General features: G+C 38.0%; 1 protein-coding gene across 1 annotated transcript in view; it reads right to left on the bottom strand.

Moving 5' to 3' along the window:
• Positions 1-950: 950 nt before the first annotated feature.
• Positions 951-23,029, bottom strand: part of Cdk14 (cyclin dependent kinase 14) — a 554,426-nt gene continuing 532,347 nt past the window's right edge. Inside the window, exon 15 of the mRNA XM_077796699.1 lies at positions 951-4,287. The gene's annotated coding sequence lies outside the window, so the exon portion shown is untranslated. The remainder of the gene's footprint in view (positions 4,288-23,029) is intronic.

Raw genomic sequence — 23,029 nt, 5'->3', positions numbered from 1 at the left:
AATTGGGCTGCTATGAAGTGTACATCTCTGCAGTTTCCTGTTGTGGAATTCATTGGTGGTGGCAGTGACCAAAAATGCACTAGACTTTGGCCCAGATGACTCAGTGATTTGGGAGGAAAAAGCAGCAGCAGCTGAGGTCTGAACGAGTGGTGTCTTTCATGAGGTGCTTATTAGCACTTTTAAAACACCAAATAGCCAATCTACAAATTGACTATATTTGGCATGACCATCATAAGCAATTTGTCAAATCATGGGGGTTTGTTTGGAATTGTGACTGATCTGACAAGAAGGTGATGACAGAAAAGGTAATGGTCAACCAATGTGTCCCTGTCAATCCACACGTGGGCTCCCAACATTGCCCTGCACACTCGGGTGCAGACACCCCGGGGGTGTGTGCAGGGAAGTGTGCTAAGCTCAGTAAGAGAACAGTAATGTTTCTGAGTGTGTGCTTGCTAAAGCTTTGATTTGTATTCCGTGGACGGTAACCTACTTACCTTATCTCAGGATATGTACAAAAAATACAGAAAAGACAATAAAAGATAAATAGGATTTGTCATTAAACAAAACCAGATAGGCTCCAGATGCATCTGAGATGGGTAGAACATATGGTGAACATCATAGAGGGGCCAGGGGAATTCCTGCAGCTCACAGATTTGTTCTGCACTGCCCCTAGTCTTCTACCTAAATTTGGCATAGCAAATCAAGGAAAGGGGAGGATTTGCGAGATTCTTGGAACATTCTGGTTAACTCACTCTTTCTAAACATATTGTGTGTTTGGCTCTTATTTCATTCTTTGAGAATGGTGTGTCCAAGAGCTTTAAGACAATGTTTCTTCGATGCTGTCTATGATCTTATTGGGCACTCATGGAGAAGATGTACCAAGGAGAGTATGGAGGTTTTGCTATACTTTTATTCCATATCATGTTACAAGGAAACAACAGTGACAGCTGACAAACCATTACATCCTTCATAATACAGACAAATTACAATTGGTAACAAATATGCAACATGTATTATTCCATTCTCCTTACTATGTGTCACTTTGAAGTATAATAGTTTTCTGAATGATGCTACCACATTTTTTAGGTACCAACTTCATTAGAAAGTACACGTCTCAGTGCATCATACAAAAAAAAAAATAAAAATAAAAAGATAAAAACAAATTTTTTCAAGTCCACTCCTGAACAGAGAATTTAGATTTTGTATGTCCCTCTAAAATATGCTGCTGTGGGAAGGGGAATGAGAATAGGAAATTGCTTATGTTATTTGAGATTCTTAAATTTTTCTTTTGGTGTATGAGAAGACTTCAAGGCAGTAACATAAGTAACATACATAGTTTCTTCTGCCTACAAGCCAGTAAAGGAGATGGAAGTTATGCGCAATTATGAGCATATTCCTATGTATAGGGGGCAGGCAATAATCTGCCCCAGTATGTACAGCCTAAACATCCTCTTATATAACAAAGATTATAAACCCAGTAATATTCACAGATGAGTATCTTATATAGATGCATACCTAGGGTACTGGCTGTCATATACACACAGAGGAAAGGATACTAAGAGGCTTGCTTTTTATTTATTTATTTTTTTGCAAGCCTGGAGGCTCCCCTGGAAACTTTTTAATCACTCTTGGGAGGTAGAATTAGCTTCTCATCCCTGCTTCATGGATGGACAGCCACTCTGCCTTGGACCTTTTTTTTTTTTTTTTTTGCTGAGCATTTAAATAGGTGTTTTCATGTCCTATGTATCTTGTATTTTTAAGTCAGTCAAACTGTACCTGTCCTTTCAGAACACTGTGTGCAGTGATGTCATGGCGATACCATCACTGTGTTAAGGTATTTGTAACTCTTCTTACCAGCTCTTCAAATTCAAGCTATTCCTTCATATAAAAATAATCTCACAAAACATTCCAGTGCTTTCTCAATAGTATAATAACTCTGTTAATGAACAGTCTGTATTAATTTTCATGACTGCCCTCAGAGAAGGCAGGAATGAAATGCAGAGGAGGGAGAATGTGTCTGCAAATAGAAAAGGAGAGAGACAAACAGAACTTTGGATTTCGTGTATCAGTGGCAAGAATGGGGAACTCAAAACCTTCCAACTTCTGAGCATCACATCTTTGTAATGACAGATTCCCCTTACACGCACACTGAGTGGTATTGTTTTACTTCCCAGAAGAAGTTGTCTATGACAAGAGCACAGATCTCTAATCACCCTAACATTCCTATTGAAGACTTCCAACAGTGAATATTTTCAAAATTCCAAGTTAGAAACTTATTAAATACTAAGATTTAATCAGCAAACTCTTAATGTAAACTTAGTAAAAGATAAAAATTATGACTCTACTCCAAATGAATGACTTAAAACAAATCACAAGGAAGGCTGCTTTTCATTAAATGTCAACTTTTCTCCCCATATTTCCTTTAAGAAATCCTAATTTTAAGTATACTTTAAATTGAAATACTTCTAAAGACTTCTAGTGAGTTGGAATGAATGAAAGAGGAATGAAAAGGATTTCTAGGTAGCAAACAGAAAAACACTCTAGCTTTGGGTGTCTTTTGCTCTCTTTCAAACCAATCTGTAAATAATTCTTTGCTTGGCATTTGTAAGTTTAAAAGAAGGCTACATTTGGATGAATTATGACCCTTGACATATCTACTTGCACCTTACTCCAGAGATAATACCATGTTAGGGTTTAGGAATGCTGAGTCCACTTCCGTAGGGATTTCAGGTTTGACTGTAGAAATGCTTTTCCCTCACCCAACTCTCAGGAAGCCCTTGTCTATTTGGATTATAATTCCTAGTTTTGATTCTAAAAATGTGTGACACATTTCAAGCTTGTAGTTTCTCTTTCCTTCTGACTAACAGGAAAATGTAAAACAATGTATGTGGAGGTATTTTCATGGGAATTTGCTTAGAGGAGCTAAGTTCATGCTTTAGATGAAGTTTAACTGCCCTGTGGCCTCAGTATTACTGGGATTCAGCAGGAAGGCCCACCCCGTGTGAGCTGGCCTGCCATCAGGAGAACCCCTCCATATCAGAGCACTTTGTACCCTGAGCACTTTTTCCCCAGGCTCCCAGACTCATTTTCATCCTCCAAGGTCCTCAACTCCTTAAATAAGGGAAGTGAAGCCTTTCTTTCTTTTCTCCCCCCCCCCCCATTTTCACCTTTAAAGCAAGAATCCTGCATTGTTTCTAAAACCTGCATTTGAACAGTTATTCCAGGAGCCTGTTTAAAGTCAGGTACCCTACGATGCTTTTCAATCAGCTTGGAATGTTTTTTAAAAATGTAATTCAAAGGTGCATTGCTGTAACTGAGCAAACTTCTGACTCTGGGTAGTTCTGTAATTTGCTTTGCAAGTGTTCATTAACCAAGACTGCTTTCAGGGCCCATCCATACAGCCTTTTGCATCCAAGTTTTAAACATTCTGTTCCTCATTATTTTCTCCATTTAGAAGATACAAAGTGTAACAGAATGGATGGGGGGGAAATGAGATGTTGACAAGACCCAGGACACATGTAAAAAGTTACCACAATTTCTAGAGGTTGAAAAATAAGCAATTTCCCTTAACTTCCTTCTAAATGCTTGGTACTTGCTGCTTCATCTTCAACCTGCTTGGAAAACAGTCACGTTATGTGGCTTGAAAATGCTAAGCAGATCCAGTATCCTATACAAATGCACAGTTATTTCCAAAGGGGGAAAAAAAAAACCACACACATTTGCAAACATCCTCAAAAGGTGAGCGACAGGTGGGGTCCCACAGTCTGGGACCATGCTGTCTAGTCAGTCAGTGAACAGGGGTTTGCTTTAGCGAAAAATGTCCTTCCTAGTGGTTGCAAAATGTGCACTGCTCTCAAAGAAAACACACATTGTTTTATGCCACTGTGTGGCTTTCAAGTACAGACATTACTGAAGAAGTGTGAACGCCAAATGTGTTGTCTTAATGTATTTAAGACATGGCTGGTGAAAGCATAAAAACCTTTACAGAGATGCTGGGCTGCAGAGGGAAATCAAACAAAATCAAACACAAAAGACTGAAAAGAATACATGCCATGTATCAGGAAGCCAAGCTTAATCTTCACATAGTTCTTGGAAATCACAAGGTATCCAAATGCGTGCAAGGTTTTAAATAAATTGCAGAGAAAACAGGGTCTTGCCAGCTTCAATTTTCTCGTAAGTGAAATCCACCGCAGGGAGCGAAAGGAAACTGATCCATGATTCCCTTCACATTATTGGCCACTTCATTAATGTTTTTTTTTTTCTTCCCAGATTGATGACAACTTAATCCTGGGAGGAGGAAGAGAGAAAATTGTTTTATATATGTATAAAAAACTTACTTCATTCATTTTTCCTAAATTACACAAGACATCAAAATTGGTCAGGCCACAGTGAGCTCACCAGGGTTTTTCACAGCCACCCCAAGCACATATATTTGAGGTAGAATAGTTTCCTTAACCAAAAAAATTCTAATATAATAAACAAATGTTCTGATTGCATTTTCTTCCCTTAAAATAATTTAACTCCATGAATTTAAGTGGTCTAACTTCCTTTAGATTACTTAAGAAACAGAAACTCAACATATTTCCTTTCCCAAATCATTAGTAGTACCACTGGTCTTAATTAAGGCCCTGTAGCATCATATACACCATTAAAAGGACATAACACTATGTTCACTTTTATGAACATGAAATAGAAAAATGGATCACATACATGCTTTTAAAACAAATCAGCTGGATAGAATTCCTGAGCTGCCTATTACCTGTTACTTTAGTCTCAGTAGAATGAGGAGTGACCAGCGTGACCTGAGCTGGCAGACCCAACATCCTGCACAGGATGGTAACTTTCTCATGTCGTCTGCCTAAAACATGATAAGTGATTGGTTCAAGAAGCAAGAAGGAATGTTTCCTGAGTTTCTCTCTACCCTTCTTTTTAGCCCTTAAACATCTTTGTTGAATCTCTAGGATGGGAAAAGAACATCTGGCCAGATTAGGGTGGGAATCCTGGGTTCAAGTCACACGGCCTTAGGAATTGATCCATCAGCTCCACTGTGACTCAGAACCCACCCACCAGGTTTAAAAGCTAGTTCCTGGCCACTGAGTCCTGGCCAGGCCTGCCTGTCTCCATCTACATGGCCATGTTGCCATCCTCCCTGACACAGAGGCAACCTGGGAGAGAGTCTAATCTCACAGGTTTTGACCTTGTTTGGAGACTTCATAGTGCAGGTGCCCTGCTGTTCCTCCAGTGGCCGCCATCAATAAGGGCACTCTCCTGCATGGCAGTAACCTGGCAATATCTTGACCAAGAAAGTCAAAAGTTTCCCTCGTACATTAAGAGCCATCAAAACAGCATATCCCTACCCTCACTCATTTCTCCCACTTATCATGATAATTTTTTTATTGAGATGAAATTCATACAACATAAAATTAACCATTTTGAAGTATATAATTTAGTGACATTTTGTACACTCACAATGTTGTACAACCATTGTTCCTTTCTAGTACCAAAACATTTTCATCACTCCCAAAGGAGACTCCATATTGTTTAAGCAGTCATTCCCCAGTCTTCCTTTACCCCACTGCCTGGAAACCACTAACTATCTTTCTGTCTTTATGGATTTACCTATTCTGGATATTTTATATAAATGGAATCATAGAACATGTGACCTGGCTGCTTTCACTTAGCATAACATTTTTGAAGTTCATTCATATTGTAGTATGTATCAGTTCTGCATTATTTTATATGGCTGAATAACATTGTGTGGATAGACCACATTTTTTCATTCATTAATCAGTTAATGTATATTGGATTGTAATCACTTTTTGGCCATTGTGAATAGTGATGCTATGAACATTCAAGTACAAATGTCTGTTCCAATGCCTAGTTCCAATTCTTTGGGGTATATACCTAGGAGTGGAATTTCTTGGTCATATGGCAATTCCATTTTAACTTTTTGATACACTGCCAAACTGTTTTAAAACTGTTTTCCACATTCACTGCACTATTTTACATTGCTATCAGCAATGCAGAAGGGTTCCAATTTCTCCACACCCTTGCCAATCCTTGTTGTTTTCTGCTTTATTTTTTAAATTATAGCCATCCTAGTGTCATGGACTGGTTTGCATGTCATTTGCATTGATTTACATTTCTCTAATGATTAGTGATATTGAACATCTTTTATGTGGTTATTTATTTTTTCGCCATATAAATGAATATCTATTTTGGATAAATATCTTTTCAAGTCTTGCTCTTTTTTAATCAGATTGTTTGTCTTTTTGTTGAGTTGCAGGTGTTCTTTATGCGTTTTGGATATTAATCCCTTATCACGTATATGATTTGCAGATATTGTCTCCTATTCCATGGCCTGCCTTTTCTGTTAATTTTGTCCTTTGATGCACAGAAATTTTAATTTCAAAGTCCATTTTATAAATTTTTTCCTTTGTTGTTTGTACTTTTGGCGCCATATCTGAAAACTCATTGTGAAATTAAAGGTTATAAAGATTTACTCCTACATTTTCTTCTATGAGTCTTAATAGTTTAAGCCCTTGCATTTAAATATTTACTCCATTTTGAGTTATTTTTTGCATATGGTGTGAGGAACTCTATTCCTGAGAGTTCTATATGTAAAGTGATTGTATCGGTAAACAAAAACCTTTCTCTTTGGTTTCTGAGAGAGGCCTGGGTATGAATGGAAACCATATACAAGCCCTTTGCTATCATTAAGTCCAAACTTCTCAGTTGTTATCTCAAATACTTGCTGTTTTGTGGACATTTCTTTATGTGGCTCACTTGGACATCCCTCACCCCTGCCTGGTTGCCCAGATATGCTTTTTTCAAGTCATTTCTTTCTTTCAGTTTCTTTTTTTTTTCTTGAGGGTGGTACTGCAAATCGAACTCGGGGTGCTTAACCACTGGGTCACATTCCTACTCCCTTTTATTTTGAGACAGGGTCTCACCGAGTTGCCTCATTAAGTTGCTGAGGCTGGCTTTGAACTTGTGATCCTTCTGCCTCAGCCTCCTGAGTTGCTGGGATTACAGGCGTGTGCCATCATACCTGTCTATCAAGTCTTAAAGAATCTACCACTGTAGAAAATAATTCCATGGAACAACCATCTCACCCTTGTTCTCCCAGGGAAATGGAGAACATTTACCCTTCCTGTACCTGCTGCTCCCATATTTGCACACATTCTGATTAGGCCCTATCTTTCTTGAGGCCGATGACATCAAGGAGAGAGAGCACTTGGCCCCACAGTATTTCAGATCCACTGGTCAATAGACACTTTATCCAGTTCCAACCCCACGACCCATCTCGACACATTTTATTCAGAAGATGACAAAAACGTCCTTTTCCTTCTGTGTTACTTAAGCAGAAGGCTGCCTAACCCACACAGAGGAGCTATGACATCTACTCTCTAGGCATAGAGTTCCTACAACAACACCCAAATGACAGGTTTGGTGTCATTTAATTTGATGTCAAATAATCAACCCAATGGAGAACTGGTGCCCAATTGACCTCTTGACCAGGACTTGGTTTAGTCCCTTCTAAGACACTTCCTCTCAAGAAGCAGTAAGAGGGCAGATGGCATCTTTAGGTTCTTAGGTTTAGGTTCTTTTTGATTTTGTTGGCCTATGTGTCCCAGATTGCAGCTCAGGCTTGGCTTAAGCACTCAATACATAGTTGTGGAATGAACAGGAAGGGGAAAAGGTAGAATCTGAAAATATGGAAGTGGAAGATGTTCTCAGACTTGGAGTTAGTTCCTTCATGGTGCCTTTACTGAGGGTGAGCACTGTGTTTCTGTTCCTGCGTGTTGCTGAAATTGCTCATACAAAGCAGCTATTTATTGTAGCAACAGTGCCCAGTGACAGTGTTGGGTACAGAGCAGGCCATCCATAGATGACACGCCACCAGTGGAGAATGGTGGATAAGACTGACACCTTCCTGTAGGCCACCCTTCTTTGTAGTTGTTGTTTTTTACTCTAATGTTCTGTTTGAAAGAAATGATTAGATTTCCAATATATTTGATTTCATGTAATAGTAAACTATGCTGTCACCATAATCAATACCATGTTATTATCTGTTGGATTGATTTGCGACTGTTTTTTGCTACTGATGATATTCGCACTTGCCTTCTTCCTGATTCTTTTGAGTATAATTGCTGGGTTAACTAATGGCTAACTTAGGGTGAAAGCAGAATTGGATAATAAAGGATAATAGATAATAACAGTAATTGGATAACAGTGAATGCAGTGATTATGGTAAGTCCATTACTTAGATTTGGTTCTGACATTAATGGAAGAAACCAATAATAAGAAAATAAAGGAGGAGCCAACCAGAGTAAGACTGCTGTCTCTGTGAGATGACTGAATAGACCACATTGTGCCACCTACCCTGCCTAATACTGTTCACCAGAGCATGGGATGTCCCTCATCCTTTCTTGGGCAGCATCAGCTTCAATTTTTGATAAACACATATGAGGTAGATCAGATTATTGCTAGAAAAAGTATTTTTAAAATGTAAATGTAATTATGCATTTGATGGGTAGGGAGTTAGGTGGAAGGAAAGAAGTTATACTACTATCACAGGGAGGTAAAATACATCAGGGTAAATCTTTCCCTTACGTTTGATTGATAATTAAAATACATTGCCTCCACAATACAAATGAACAGTGACTATGAATTATAAGCTTAACTATGTGCACATACACTCATAGGTATATGATCATAAGATTAATGGATGCCATTTTTATCTTGCTTTCAGCTTTTACAATGTTCTTTCTCTAGAAATGAATGTTTTAAACCTGAAATTGGATTCAATTGATAAAATCCTTATTCAGAAATATCTACATAGAGCTTCTCAGCTATAAATATTAATTAATTGGATTGCTGGTACCCATAATGCAACTTTGTTCTGACCCATGTGCCCTATGAACTAGATATTTTTTGGATTCAATTTTCTTAAAACCAACTGTCAGCATCATGTGATGGAGGAGATGAAAAATGAAAATGAGCAGTCCCGCTGTGCAGGTGGGTGACCTGTGGGAGACAGTCTGCCTGGTAGGATTTTTACACGAACCATCAGACACAGACCAATTGATTAGATCATCTCATACCCGCCACCAACTAGGCTCAAGAGACTAATTAGAGAGAGTACTGCCTGCGCAGGCACCCCATTGACACCTAATTTGCTCAGCCAAAGCCTTTGGGGAAAATGTATTATCTCTGCAGCTGCACTTCATGCATTTCTGATTTGAGGCACAAGCAAGGAGTGCTTCATCACTCTTTTGAGCAAACTGAATGTAGAAGCCCTTAAGTGCTAAATGCAAGCAAACAGACCCAAATTAAAAATGGGCCAGGCTCTTTCTAATTCCCTCTGTGTGCCCTGATAAGTCTTTGTGTGTACACACATACACACACACACACCTACACAAATAAGTGTGTGCATACACACACACACACACACAGAGTTAACATACCAGAGGGACACCAGAGTCAAGGACCCAGCTCAGGGCGCTCCAGCATGATCAGATGCCTGTTTTGCGCTGGCCTGTTTACCCTTGCCAAGGGATTGTGTTTATTTTATTTATTTATTTTTGCTGCTCACTACCCCTCCTCAAAGTATTCTTTTTTTCTACAGGAAGACTCTGGCACATTCCCTCCTCTAAGACTCACTGGAGAGAAGTGATTATTTTGATTCCAAATTAAAACAACTGTAGGGTTTCCTTTCCTTGCCTAAATTGTGAACAGGATATTCTTCAGGATGTATGTGAAGCTGTAGGGTAATCCGCTCCTTTCTATTGCAGAGACTTCTTTGTAAAGAAGGAAGAAACACAATTTGAGAGAAAGGAAGCTACCTCACAGTAGCACATGTGGTTTAGAATTATAAAACTATTAGGTTCTCTTCTAGAAATAAGTGAATATCACTTGAGCAAGTTTGGCTTTATCTGTTTCTGTCTACAGTAAAACTAATTCTTACCCTTTCTCAAATGTAGAATTCAAACTACTGGTACATAGGAGGCATTTAAATACAGGTATGTAGTTAATTACATGCCTTAAACAAATAAATATTCCAAGTAATGTGGAAAAATTACGATGGCTTCATGCCAAATCTAGAGGATATGGGGAATGAATTTCCATAGTGCTAGAATAAAAGAAAAATCAAAATTTGCTGAGGATTTGCCATGCTGGTATTCTGTAGAGGACATACTGATTTTGTGCCTTTCCACTCACATGTTGGATGAGTTAGTTTACCCATGTGTTCTGGTAAATTAAAATTTTGTTTTGTAATCTTTCACATTTACTCTTTTCTTAAGAATCCAATGAAGAATTTTAAAAACTAATTTTAGCAGTTTGCTTTTAAACCCAGCATTCAAAATTGGATTTATTTGGGCACCAGACAGATAGTGCCCAGCAGGCAGCAGGATCAATGTCTTTCTGAGGGTATGTGGAGAGTGGCTATAGGACAGATATTTGAAAAGAGTTAGCAAATCAGGGTCTTGATTAAAATACAACTCTGTAGAACTTAATCTGATTTTGATGAGAGCAGAAAGTCCAGAATGCTCCTCTCTCCTAAGTATAGTATCAACCAGGTTTCACATGAAAAGTGTTCAGAAAACAAACACCCCTACAAGGCTCTGACACTTTGAGCTCTTCTGCTTAGAATACCAAGAAAGTAAACAAAACAATTTTTTTTTTTTGTGTGTGTGTGTGTGTGTGTGTGTGTGTGTGTGTCATTCATCTTTGGGTTCAGTTTGCTACTGTAGAAAAAGAAAGTTTGCAGGTAAGGGCCATAAGTAAGCTGTAAGTGCCTAGCCAAGTGCAAATATTAATAAGTCATAATCAACTTTTATACTGTAGATTTTATATTCATGTTGGACTCAAAATGGTAAGTTTTAGACTTCTCACTGAATTCACAAAATCTGAGGTCAGCTTAACTTCATAATTTTTTGAGTGAGGTTGTTAGAATGTGGCTAATGAACATCTGAATCACTGTTTTTCAATTTCTCTGAAACTACTCTGAGGCTCCTGTGGGGGTGGAAGGAAGTGGCATGAAACAGAAGGAAGTAGAAAATTAGTAAGACCCACTTCTGTAAGTTATTTCTGATTTATGTAATCATGCTTCTTCTCTCCAAAAGAGAGCACATCTTTGAGACCAGCAAGATAATATTAATTAAAATGAACACAGAGACAGACAGGCTTTGTTTTAGGCTTAACAGAAGGTCCATCATTCAAAATGGCCCAAATCCTTTAAGTTGAAAGCTGTTTGGTAACATCCATATGGATGCACAATGAGCTAATTGCAGCAACTCTGCACATTTTAAGCTTTATGCCAAAGTGGTGATTTTAATTAAAAATTTTCAGGCAAAGCCGTAAGTCTAACATTGCAAAACAAAGCATTTCTCACATGAGGAGATGGACTTAACATATCATTTTAATAATCTTCATTATCAACAAACATTTATTGAAATCCTCATTAAAGACCAGGCATTATAGGATGTGTAATTAGCCTACATTTAAAAGAATGCTCTATTTTAATGGTGAGTCTATTGATTACATCAGATTTATGCAAATGTAAAACACTGGTCATATTTCAGACAAATACAGACAAAAAGAAAGCAACCCTGAGACTATTTACCTCAATGAATGCCAAGAAGGTGTGAGGAAATTCCTGATCTAGGTCTTCTCAAAACCACCAAGGCACATTTAATCTTTCTTGAAAAAAAAATCATATATACAGTGATTTTTTTCTAAATAATTTAATTTGTTCTAATAGTTATACATGATAGTAGAATGCATTTTGACACATCATACATAGATGGAGTATAACTTCTCATTCTTTTGGTTGTGCATGATGCAGAATTATACCAGTCATGCAATCATATATGCACACAGGGTCATAATGTCAAATTCATTCCACTATCCTTCCTACCTCCATGCCCCCTCCCCTCCCTTCACTCTCCTCTGTCTAATCCGAAGCATCTCTCTTCTACCCTAGCCAAGCCCCCTTATATAAAACTCAGCCTATGGTTCTTTGGGATTTTTTAAAAATTAAATATAAATAAAAGAAAACACATTTATATACATACAAAACTGGGAGGTTTAAATAGCTCATTGAAATCATTTTAATGATGTGATCTTAAAAAATTAAATATATGAATATATGTCAAGACATATGTATAAAAACTGTTTGAAATAACTCACTGAAATTATATTAGTGACAGACTTAATAGAAAAGACTTCACCAAAGGTGGCTTATTCTTTTCAAGGATTTTACATTATTTGAAGATTTATTTGCTTAGCATACCTTTATAAGTGACTGGCTCCCAAGTGGGTATAAGTTAATTAAATAGGATTCTGACCCTTTAACCCTCCTTATATATTACAGTCCTACTAAATTATATTTAAATAAATCAAGTACAAAGTCATGTAACTCAGGAGTGTGTGCATTTATTTTTACAACTTCACACACACACACACACACACACACACACACACATACACATACACATCTTATAAAACCACTTCTAAGTCACTAGTCAGAGAAACATGAGAGTTTATGTTGGACTTTAATTACAAGATTTGAGAAGAGATGTGACTCCATTTTGTGTTAATTCCTTTTTTCCAAAATGAAATTTGTCTGGTGTTATTGTCCAACATGTTGAAGCATAAGAAGTTTTCATGCTTAGGGGTTTGAATTCAATATATATGATCACCATCTTATTCAGTAGAAACTTGCAAAGCTAAAATATTCATTTCTATGGCACAATTAGATCCCATACAATGATGGGATATAATGATGTCAGCATAAACCAGAAGTCATTTTGGTTCATGAGAAATTTCTTTGCAATGCTTTAAGCTTTGCGGTACCAAGTAACAGCAGCCATGTGCAAGACACCCAAACACAGTTGCATGCAAGCTGCAGAGGCATGTGGTATGGTACGTGCTGTCCATCTACCCCACATGTCTCCTTTATGCTTGGTTTGGTTACAGGCTATGTTTTGGAATTAACTGTTTTTTGAACAATTCTCCTGGGTTCTTGAGCAGCTTGCTCTTTCACCTAATATAGTAGCCTCAATCTTGACATCCAGCTTCTTCCACCCATAAATTTCTAGTATTTTTATTAGTGTTTTTGTTGCATATGTGAGTGCTGCATTATTAAGTTGAATGCATTCTGAATGGTTTTCCCCTTATTCTCTTTTCCCCTATATAAGCCCTATAGTTTTTTAGTGTAGTATTTTACTGAACATAGGCAGAAATGTGGATGCTACATTATAGCAGGAACATTTATTCTTGTGGGAACATATTCTGACATGGTTACAAAGTGACACATTGTGGACATGACTTGAACACATTATTTCCACCAGGAAATGTCTGTAGACAGTGAGGCAGATCCAGCAAGTCCATGCTAAGGGATGCGGATCTGGACAGCCAGCTAAGCTCCCCTACAACTGGCTGCCTCACTACAATGTCAGTGAACAACTTCTCCGTCAAGAACAAATCAGTGAACCACAGAAGTGAAGGCTTTATTCACAGGTAAAGTCCTTTGGCATGCACTCCACACAAATAATAACTGGTTGTTTTAAAGTATTTTGATAAAATTAGTTGTCCCATAACTATATACTATATTTCTATAATACCCAATATTAATTCTAAAAGTTGTAATTACAGAATGCTATGTATATGTTTATGAGAAATAAATCCTAGCATTTTGTGCTCATGTGGTGTTTTTCCCTATCAAGAGGCTTTTCTCATTTATGTTAACAAAAGTGCCTGAAAAATAGGACCATCGAACAGAACAGGTTTTTTAAACCAGAAAAAAAAAAGTTAAGGTTCAAGTCTTTTTAGTCATTGATTAGACGTCTTCTGGAACATCAGTGATAGGAAGTCGATTATAGTAACACCCAGAGCATGCACATAGGACCCACGACCTTTATGGGAACTCAGGTGATCAACAGTCCCAGGTTGCCCAGATTGAGGGACTTCCTGAAGAGGGGGGAGCTTTGGTTTTAAAACAGAGGCAAATCAGAATGAGTTGGAAACTCTATCAGGAACAACAGGATTGTTATGGGGTGACTTCCATAGAGGCAGCAAGATTGGCACTTTATTACACGAAGTGAAAAATATGCTGACATCTCAACCTCAAAATGTGAGTCGTGAAAGTGTTACAGATGGGAAACTCCAAAATGGGCAACAGGTTTAGCAGTGGGAAGACAGGAACAGGACCTGCAGCCTTTTTACCTTTCAACTCACCACAGTGTGCTGGGATTTTTCATTTCTCTTCTTGGGAGGGACACAATCTTGACTCTGTGTTTTGGCTTTTATTTCTGTTTCTTATTTATTTATTTATTTAAAGTCACAGTGACTCACATTCTGCTCTAATGATTTGGTTGTAGAAGTCAAAACCACCAACCATTCCTCACTGTAACTCTTGAGTGCATTTAACAATGTATCCATCAATTCACATGCCTTTGCTGTGCTGAGAGGAGCCCGCTAAGGCCACCCCTATGAACGGACCATAATGCAGATGTTGCACAGATCACTGCAGGAAATGAGCCTGTAGGAGCAGTGATGGAGGAGCAATACCATCAACGCCCTCTCTAAATCAATTCAGGAAAATTTACTGAGCATCTATTTTTTTAAACATAGCCCAGTGTTCAGGATGGACGAGGATTAATAATAACAGGACTCATAAAGTGAGGTCCCAGTAGTGTTCTACAATTGACTTGAACTGGTTTAAGGGTTGAATTTTAAAATTCTTGGAAAATTTTGCAAGCCAGCTGATAAACCCATCAGCCAGCGTGGGATTATTTATACCACAACACACAAAAACAACCCATCAGGGCTTTTCTGATTTCTGAAGAGCTGAGAGTTGAACATTGACCAGCATGTCCTTAAAGAGCTCAAGTGTTTGGAGGGAAGATGGCCAGGACAACTAGTCAAAATGGAAAATATAAATGCTATCCTAGAGGTGCCAGCAAAGTGAGGAAGAGCTGGGCTTTGACTAAGTAAAAGTATAGAGAGGGACAGAGGAGGCCATCTTGCACAGCCAGGGACCATGAGAGGCAGTGAGGGTCAGTGCCTCAGGCACGTGCCTGCATGTCATGTTGGGATATGATGCAGATGGATGCAGGGAGGCTGAAAAGCAGATGAGCAGGACAGAGGGGAGGGCCTTAAGTACTCTGGGCAGGAGTTTATGCCTTATTCTGTCTGCAGTGAAGAGGTGCCTGAAGTTGTGAGCCAGGGAGTCCCAGGTTCCAACCTAAGAAAGTCACATACTTTTCACACACAGGACATTAAGAGCTGCTTCTATGAAAGCTGTGGGTAAATATATGCCATGAAATCAGACAATGCAGTTGGTTCTCCAAATGACTCTTGCAATTGCTCACACAGTACAAGATTTTGAAACATTTAATGCTGAAATGTTTTATTCCACCCTTGAGGAAATATTCAGTGTTCAGGACGAATGATGACATAGAAACTAAGCTTCTTCCCAAGGACTGTAATTTTAAAACATAGCCCCTGGGAATAACTTAGACATTTTCATATGCCAGAAGGATACCCTAGGTATTTGGTGAGTAGTTTGTTCACTTGTGTCTTCACAGTTGTCTACGTAGTTAAAAGGAAAAGCTATGCAAGAATAATTCCAACCTTTACTACTCTGCTGTCCTTTATAAGTCAAACACAATTTGCTGTTTTTGATTAACACACAACCTCAGACAGACTTTGTAATTGCAGTGTTTAGAGTTCTGAAATACCATCAAACCCTTTAAAGAGCAACTGCACTAAATTAGAAAATGTCGTCACTATATCACTTGACTTGATTCACTGTGGCTGCATGTCTTGGACTAGGAGTTTCAGCTCATTAAAACTGTGAAGCCTGTAATGTCTGATGAATAAGACATTCACATCAACACAGTTGGTTTCCTCCTGGTATAAAACAATCAAAGTGCCAACAGCTCAGTGGTTTAGTGGCAGAGCAAAGAACAGTGGTTGAGGCCTGGGGTCAATCCCTCACTTCCATTGGCAACAGAGCTGGAGAACAACGCAGGGAGAGTAGCCAGCACACCCCAGGCTCCTGGGATTAAGGGATGCTTCATGCTTTTTTACTGTCCACTTGTGGCAGACTGAAACAAAAGCACCAACTGAGTTAAGTGAATTGAGCTTTTATTCTAAGAAGTGATGTAGTGCCCCTTTGCCTTGCCCCAAGTCACAATCCCACACACAATGCAGTAAGTTGAGAACGTGAATTTTTTTTTTTTTTTGTACACCTGTGAGAGGGGAGCACATCCCAGAAAGATCTGATTTCCTCTTCACATGGATGCTAAAGAACAAAGTCACATCTTGTCTGGGTTATGCTGTTTGTTTTCCAGTCTGTTGGCATTTAACTAGCACCCTAAGCACCTCCCACGGCTCATGTCTCTTAGTTAAGTCCTTTTCAAAAGTTCTGACTTTGCAATCCTGGTATCATTTGGAATAATAATCATAAAAAAAATCTAGGGACTTAGTTGTTTCATGTTATCATGGGGAAAAACAATCACTATAGGTCCATTTAAACATAATATTCAAATAAATTATATTTTATTTAATGCATATAAATTTAAAAAATCAGTCCAAGTGGCTTCAATAGCTGTTTTAGTTTTGTTTCTCTTGCAATTATTAGATTCAGTTTCTCTGTATGAGATGTCATGTGTAATGAGCCCAGGCCTGAAATACTAAAATGGAAAAGATCTTTCATTTTTTAATTACCCATATCCCAAGTTTCAGTGCTAGAGCTTGCATAATTCTCATAATCAATTATTGGGTATTTTAATCCAAATAGGATGTAAAACACTTGTGATCGGATTAACAAAATAAAGCTCAAATTGTCTCTCTCAGCACTTCCTTATTTAAAAGAAATTTTAACAGGATGATTTTTTTTAGGGGATTGATGTGCATTTGGTAAAATGTAAAGGAGAACATAGCAACTCTCCCCTTAGCTCTCTGTGATAGTATGGTTAGGACTGACTATGTAATACAGATGAATGATTCAAATAAGTTAGGACACACTGTCCAGATATAGGGGAATTTCTCTGATTAATGGTGTGTATAATCAAGCAAGGAAATATTTAGAAAGACTTAGAAATCAATTAATGGCAAGAAAACTTTATGTTAGAAGAACCTCCAAGTCAAACTGCAAACTCTACAGAATCTGACAAAATACACAATCATGGTCACTGTTTGGAAAGCTATCTTGCTAAGCACTGTGCATACGCTATAAAAATTTTTCTTGGCTGTAAAGTATTTGCAACTGAAATTCAAACATATGTAGATTTATTTCTATGTACTCAAGAATTGCCTCCAAATTGAATCTATAAATATCCATTTTAGGCAACCAACTTTTATCACTTCCTTCCACTAATCTGCTGTGTCATACATAGTTGCATGTACTTTAAATATTATGATTGCCTATTTTTCCAATATTTTATTAAATTTTTCAAACAGAAAAAAATGAAAGAATTACACAGTGAACATCCATGTTCTCAATATACAGACTTTATAGTTAACATACTGAAATATTTGCTTTTTTTATCATATCCATCCTTCCTTGTATCCATCCTATTATTTAGATGAATTTCAAAATCAGTTGCAGATATCACTATACTTCATCCCTAAACCAGAAGTCTTTAATTAAAATTCAATATATAAATTTTGTGTGTATTACTTCATTAGTGTTTAATGGTATTACAGAGGATATGTCACATTACTGTATATAGGAAAGGTCAGTTTTAGTTCAGACTCTGACTGGGAGGGGGGACCCAAAAAACACTTTAATGGGTACTGGGGTTGTGGCTCAGTGGTAGAGCGCTCACCTGGTGTGTGTGAGGCCTTGGGTTCTATCCTCAGCACCACATAAAAATAAATAAATAAAATAAAGGCGTTTTGTTCAACTACAACTTTAAAAACAAAAACACTTTAGTGTCTCCTGTTTCCTACTCTGACCAAACTCTCAGTGGGTAATACACTGAAATCACAACTGCAGTAAGAAAACAGATATAGGGTACCCAGATTGTGGTAATCCTTCAGCAAACTACATATGTTTAACAATATGCAGATTTTTCCTCAAATACAATTTCAGTTGGTTTACAGGTCTGCATTCTGCTTATAGATTCAGGGACAGTAGGTCAAGAACCTCTGGGTTATGATGTCAGGATGCTGAAGTACCGGCCAGCATTTCCACCCTCTCCCCCTTAATTCAGATTAGACCCAAGGATATAACTTTCATGAAAATTAGGTACTCGGAGAAAATTATTTTTGAACAAAGGGCAGTTTAGGTATGCCTATGTTAAGGGGTAATAAGGCTTATGTGATTTCCTACACATTCATTGAGAAATAAAAATACAACCAAACAAGCTAAACCAAAACAAACCAAACATCTCTGTCTATGGTGCAGGTTTTCTTCAAGAAAAGTGAAGCCTGGAACATTGTGTATGATGAAGGTGACAGTCAACAGGGGGCGACACGTGGGCAGTGTGGGCACCTATTTAGAGGATCGAAAGAATGTGAGGAGCAGAGTAGAAAGCTTTCACCATGAATACAATCCTTCACTCTCCTTTCTTCTCAATTAACATCATTACCAGTGATACACCAGTATTAATGAAGGATAAAAGATAAATGGAAATTAATTCTATGTTGCCCATTCTTACTAATGCTATTAAATGTCATTAATAGTCACTTTATTGGGCATGTTATCTTTAATATTTTATTGTTATGAAAATAAAAATTACCATGAGGGTTTCTTATAACTTTGCCAATGACTCTGATCTCTTGTTTTCCCCTTTAAGTAGAAACAAGATCAGCCAGGAACTTGGGATTGTTCTGAATTTGGCCATCCATGTTCTCCCTCTCAGAAAAGATTGCAGGCACAGAATCTGAGGAGCCGGGAGAGTGCCCTGTGCCTCAGCTCCTCATAGCAGCCTTAAGACAGGTGTTTCTGTGGTCCTACAGATGAGGAATCTGAAGCTCAGAAATACAAGTTTGAGAACTACTTTCCATTCCTGCCCTAGACAAAGCTTTGTTTCAAATTTTGTCAATATTAGCATTTTTTTCCTGACCTTCAGAAGACTTCTCACAGACTCATTTAGCTTCTATGGTCTTGCTTTGGTTCCTTCCTTTCAGAGCTGTGACATGCCAGCATGTGGCCTAGAAGCCTGGCATTTGGATGAGACTTGCTTACTTTCACTTCCCTGGTTAAACCTTATCTATCTTTGTACCCTATTCCACCCAGGTGTCTGAGCCACCTGTGCCCTGCTAGAAGACCACCACCTCTAGTTCCATGATGTCTCTCTGGGAGCTGACTTGGTTGCACCAAGAACCCCAAGAACTGCAAACCTCCAGGAACCAGATCAGAAGGGAAAAAGAAAGTCAGGCAGGAATCCACAATCATTTCAATCAGCATGAGGTTGCCATAGCAACCATACCCAACTCTTCCTCTCCCTTTCTCCCACCCACCCCCACCCTCATCTGCTTGCTGGCTTGGGTATTCAGGCAATTTGCGTGGAATTGCTTTAGTTCTCTGATTCACACAATTTTAATTTTATACCACTTGATTTTATGCCCTTCCTTCCCTTGAGCCTAAGAGGAGAAGAAGGGTTTCAAAATCAGAACATACGTAACTTTCTGACCACACTTTTCCACTTAATCAAATGCAAAAAATCCATTTCTCATTTCCCATTCTGCAAACTTCACATTTTCCTTTCCCTTATTTGCCTTTCCCTCAAAACACCCCCGTCCCCCAACATACAACCACCATACACTCCTGCCATTTGAACATCCTTTATGATATTTTAAAGAAATACTTTTCAGAGAAATTCTGGTGACCCCTCCACGATTAAGCTGAAGTTAAAGTTTAAGGGGAAACTGGACTAAGCATAATGAAATCTAAACTTTTTTCAACTGACAGTCTTCCTTTAAAATAATAAGGGAGGATCCCTCCTTTTACTTTTCTTTCTCTTTTTTTTTTTTTTTGATACCAAGAATTGAATCCAGAGGGACTTAACCAACTGAGCCATATCCCTAGCCCCTTTTAAATATTTTATTTAGGGACAGGCTTAGTGCCTTACTTAGTTGCTGAGACAGGCTTTGAACTTGTGATCCTCCTGTCTCAGCCTCCCTAGCCTCTGGGATCTCAAGCGTGTGCCATGACCCCAGCTTCTCCCTTTACTTTTAAGCACCAAGAAAACAGGGTGCTCTTTAGAGGCTTAGAGGAGACAAAGCACTTTGCTGTGATTGTTTCAGCCCAGTTTGTGAAGCCCGGTGGCCATGGTGTTGCTGACCCTGGATTGCTGAGCCATCTTGCGTGGTAAGGAGGCACCAGGAGCTGTAGAAGGCCAAAAGCTGCACCACAGGGCTGATGATGAGACCAGCCAATACCAGGAGCTGAGAAAGAAAATGGGGCCAGGAGGCTGTGAGGACACTTGTGTGTCATCCCACATCCAAAGGACAGAGCTAACTGAGGATGAAGTCACTTGGGCAGCAGTTTGCTACCCTCTTCTGGTCTAAAAGTATGAGGCGGTCTCCTGTCACACAGGAGACCCAGCTTTTTCTACTTTGGGGCCTCCTTTCACCTTCTTTTCTTACTGATGTCTTTGGGGATATTCCTATACCTGGACACAAATCTTCCATTTGTGTCCCCTGACTTGTTTTTTTTCCCTTGAAAGTCTTTATCTCTTTGGGATCAAAGAAAGTAACAAAGAATGACTTTTCACCCTTCCCTAGGAAACGCTTAACACTCTGTGAGTGTTTGCTAACATTTCTGTGGCTGTCCATTAATGCTATTCACTAATTTCCAGCTCTGACTTCTGGCCCCTGGTGGAAAGCCTTCTCCAGCCGTCTTGGAAGTTAGGCAGGGCAAAGGTGGAATCTGCACTCAAGATTTCATTACTCCAAATCCCATAACTCTTACAACAGAGAAGATTTCATTTCTGTTAAAGAGCAGAACAGAATTTGATAAAGTCTTGAGAAAAATACCACAAGCTGTATAAGAAAATTCACGCATTTAATGGTGAAAAATGCGCAGTAGTACTGGATACATCTCCAAGCTCTACAACATTTTATTTTTGTTTGCATTTTTTCCTTCTAGCCATAGAAAAGCTTACAAATATCCACTGGAAAAAAAATCAGAATTCTCATATGAACGTCATATTGTTGAAAGAACATCACTCTCAGGTTGAGCAAGTTGACCTTCACATAATTTGAATCTCAGTAAAATTCAAGTAGTAATATTTTTTGAAATTATGAGTGTAAATTGTAATATATCAAATAGAATCTGAGAGGATATAAAACTCTCGATAGTGAAGAGATGAAGATTTTCTATAGTATGGGAACTTTAAAGTTTTGTTATCTTAATCAAATGACTATATATATAATTATAATATATAATTATATAAAATTAAAATTTTATATCTTTTGGATACTTTCCAGCAATAAAGCATTTATTATTTGTGTAATTAGCAGAAACACAAAATATGATGAAAAATTACTGACCCTATAATTATGGATTGATGAGATGGTATATTTGGCAATTGCAATGAAAAATTAGGTTTAGTTGATCAACATTATTTGGCACTTGGCTTAGCTGATAAGCATTGTTTAATGCTTTGCTTCATGTTTAAAAGAATACCATTCAGAAAGGGAAAAAAATTAAATGTTTCATGCTTTACACTGCATATCCAAATCTAATTAGCTTATGATATTTTGCTATGATATCTACAATTATACAATTTAGCAACACACCACTGCCCCACCATCACATAATTCTGGCAATAAGGTAATGGATTTATTATCTTAATCAAATGACTAGTTTCTCTTATAACCATATTTTTTAATGAGCACCAAGATAAAAGACTTGGACTTGGTAATTTTAATTTAAAACTGAAAATCTCTAATATCTTTAGAGATTCTAAAATCTCTACATGAACATATTAGTGGCATTTTAAAACTATCAACTATCTATCTATTCATCCATCCATCCATCCATCCATCCATCCATCCATCCTATGTATCTATTTATACATTGTAATCCACTGATGGACACAGAAGCCAGGGGAAGAAATTGAGTATACTCTAGGGCATTCCACTAATATGGAGGGCTCTGTTTTGACTGGGCCTGCTTAGTCTTGGAGGAGATAAGCACTATGTTTCTGTACTACTTCGGTTCTCTCAACTCCATTGAGTTGATCAATACATACATTTTGTTACAATGTTCATCATGAATAAAGGGTATTGGTTAACATATAAGGAATGTTTAAATGATATCCCTAAAAATCTTCATGTAAATATATAAAATCAAATTTTAAAAAAGATATAATACTGAATCATATTTCTTAGCACTCAAATTATTTAATAAACTTAATTCCCTTCCTAACCTAAAAATTGCTACAGCCTTTGTCTTAGACCATTTTAAGTTTACATGAGACTGAGTAACTTATAAAGAACAGAGAGTTATTTCTCAAAGTTCTGGAGGCTGGTAAGCCCAAGAGTATGGAGATGGTACATGGTGAGGCCCCAGCTGCATAATGTAGTAGAAACAAACATTACAAAAGCATCATTGTGGCCAGAGAGCAGGAGGATAGGAGTGAGCAAGGGAGTGCAGGAAGCTGAGCTCACTCCCTGGAGAGCTAACACAACCCCTTGACAATGTCCTAATCACCTCTTAAAGAACACCTCCCCCCACATATGACCAGTGACAAATAAATTTCAACATGGATTTTGGAAGAGACATTCAAACCATAACAATCCTCAACAAGTAAAAGAAATACTTCATAATTAAAAAGAAAGAGACTAGTGGGATTAATGATGCAAAGAGGACTGCTATGTTCAGAAATATGTTTGGAAGAAGTCACTGACCATTTGTCCTGAGAGATTCCCACATAACCTCTGTGATATTTGCCCTAGCTAAAGTGTTGCTTTAAAGCTAACATTTTAGTGACTGTTCATTGATTCCCATGTGTCTTTACTGCAATATAAAAAAAATAATGTCTTCATTATGGCATGTAGT

The sequence above is a fragment of the Urocitellus parryii genome, chromosome 3 (genome assembly GCF_045843805.1).
Source record: "Urocitellus parryii isolate mUroPar1 chromosome 3, mUroPar1.hap1, whole genome shotgun sequence".
Lineage (NCBI taxonomy): Eukaryota > Metazoa > Chordata > Mammalia > Rodentia > Sciuridae > Urocitellus > Urocitellus parryii.
Note: the sequence above shows the minus strand (reverse complement) of the source record. Positions and strands in the feature narration are given on the sequence as shown.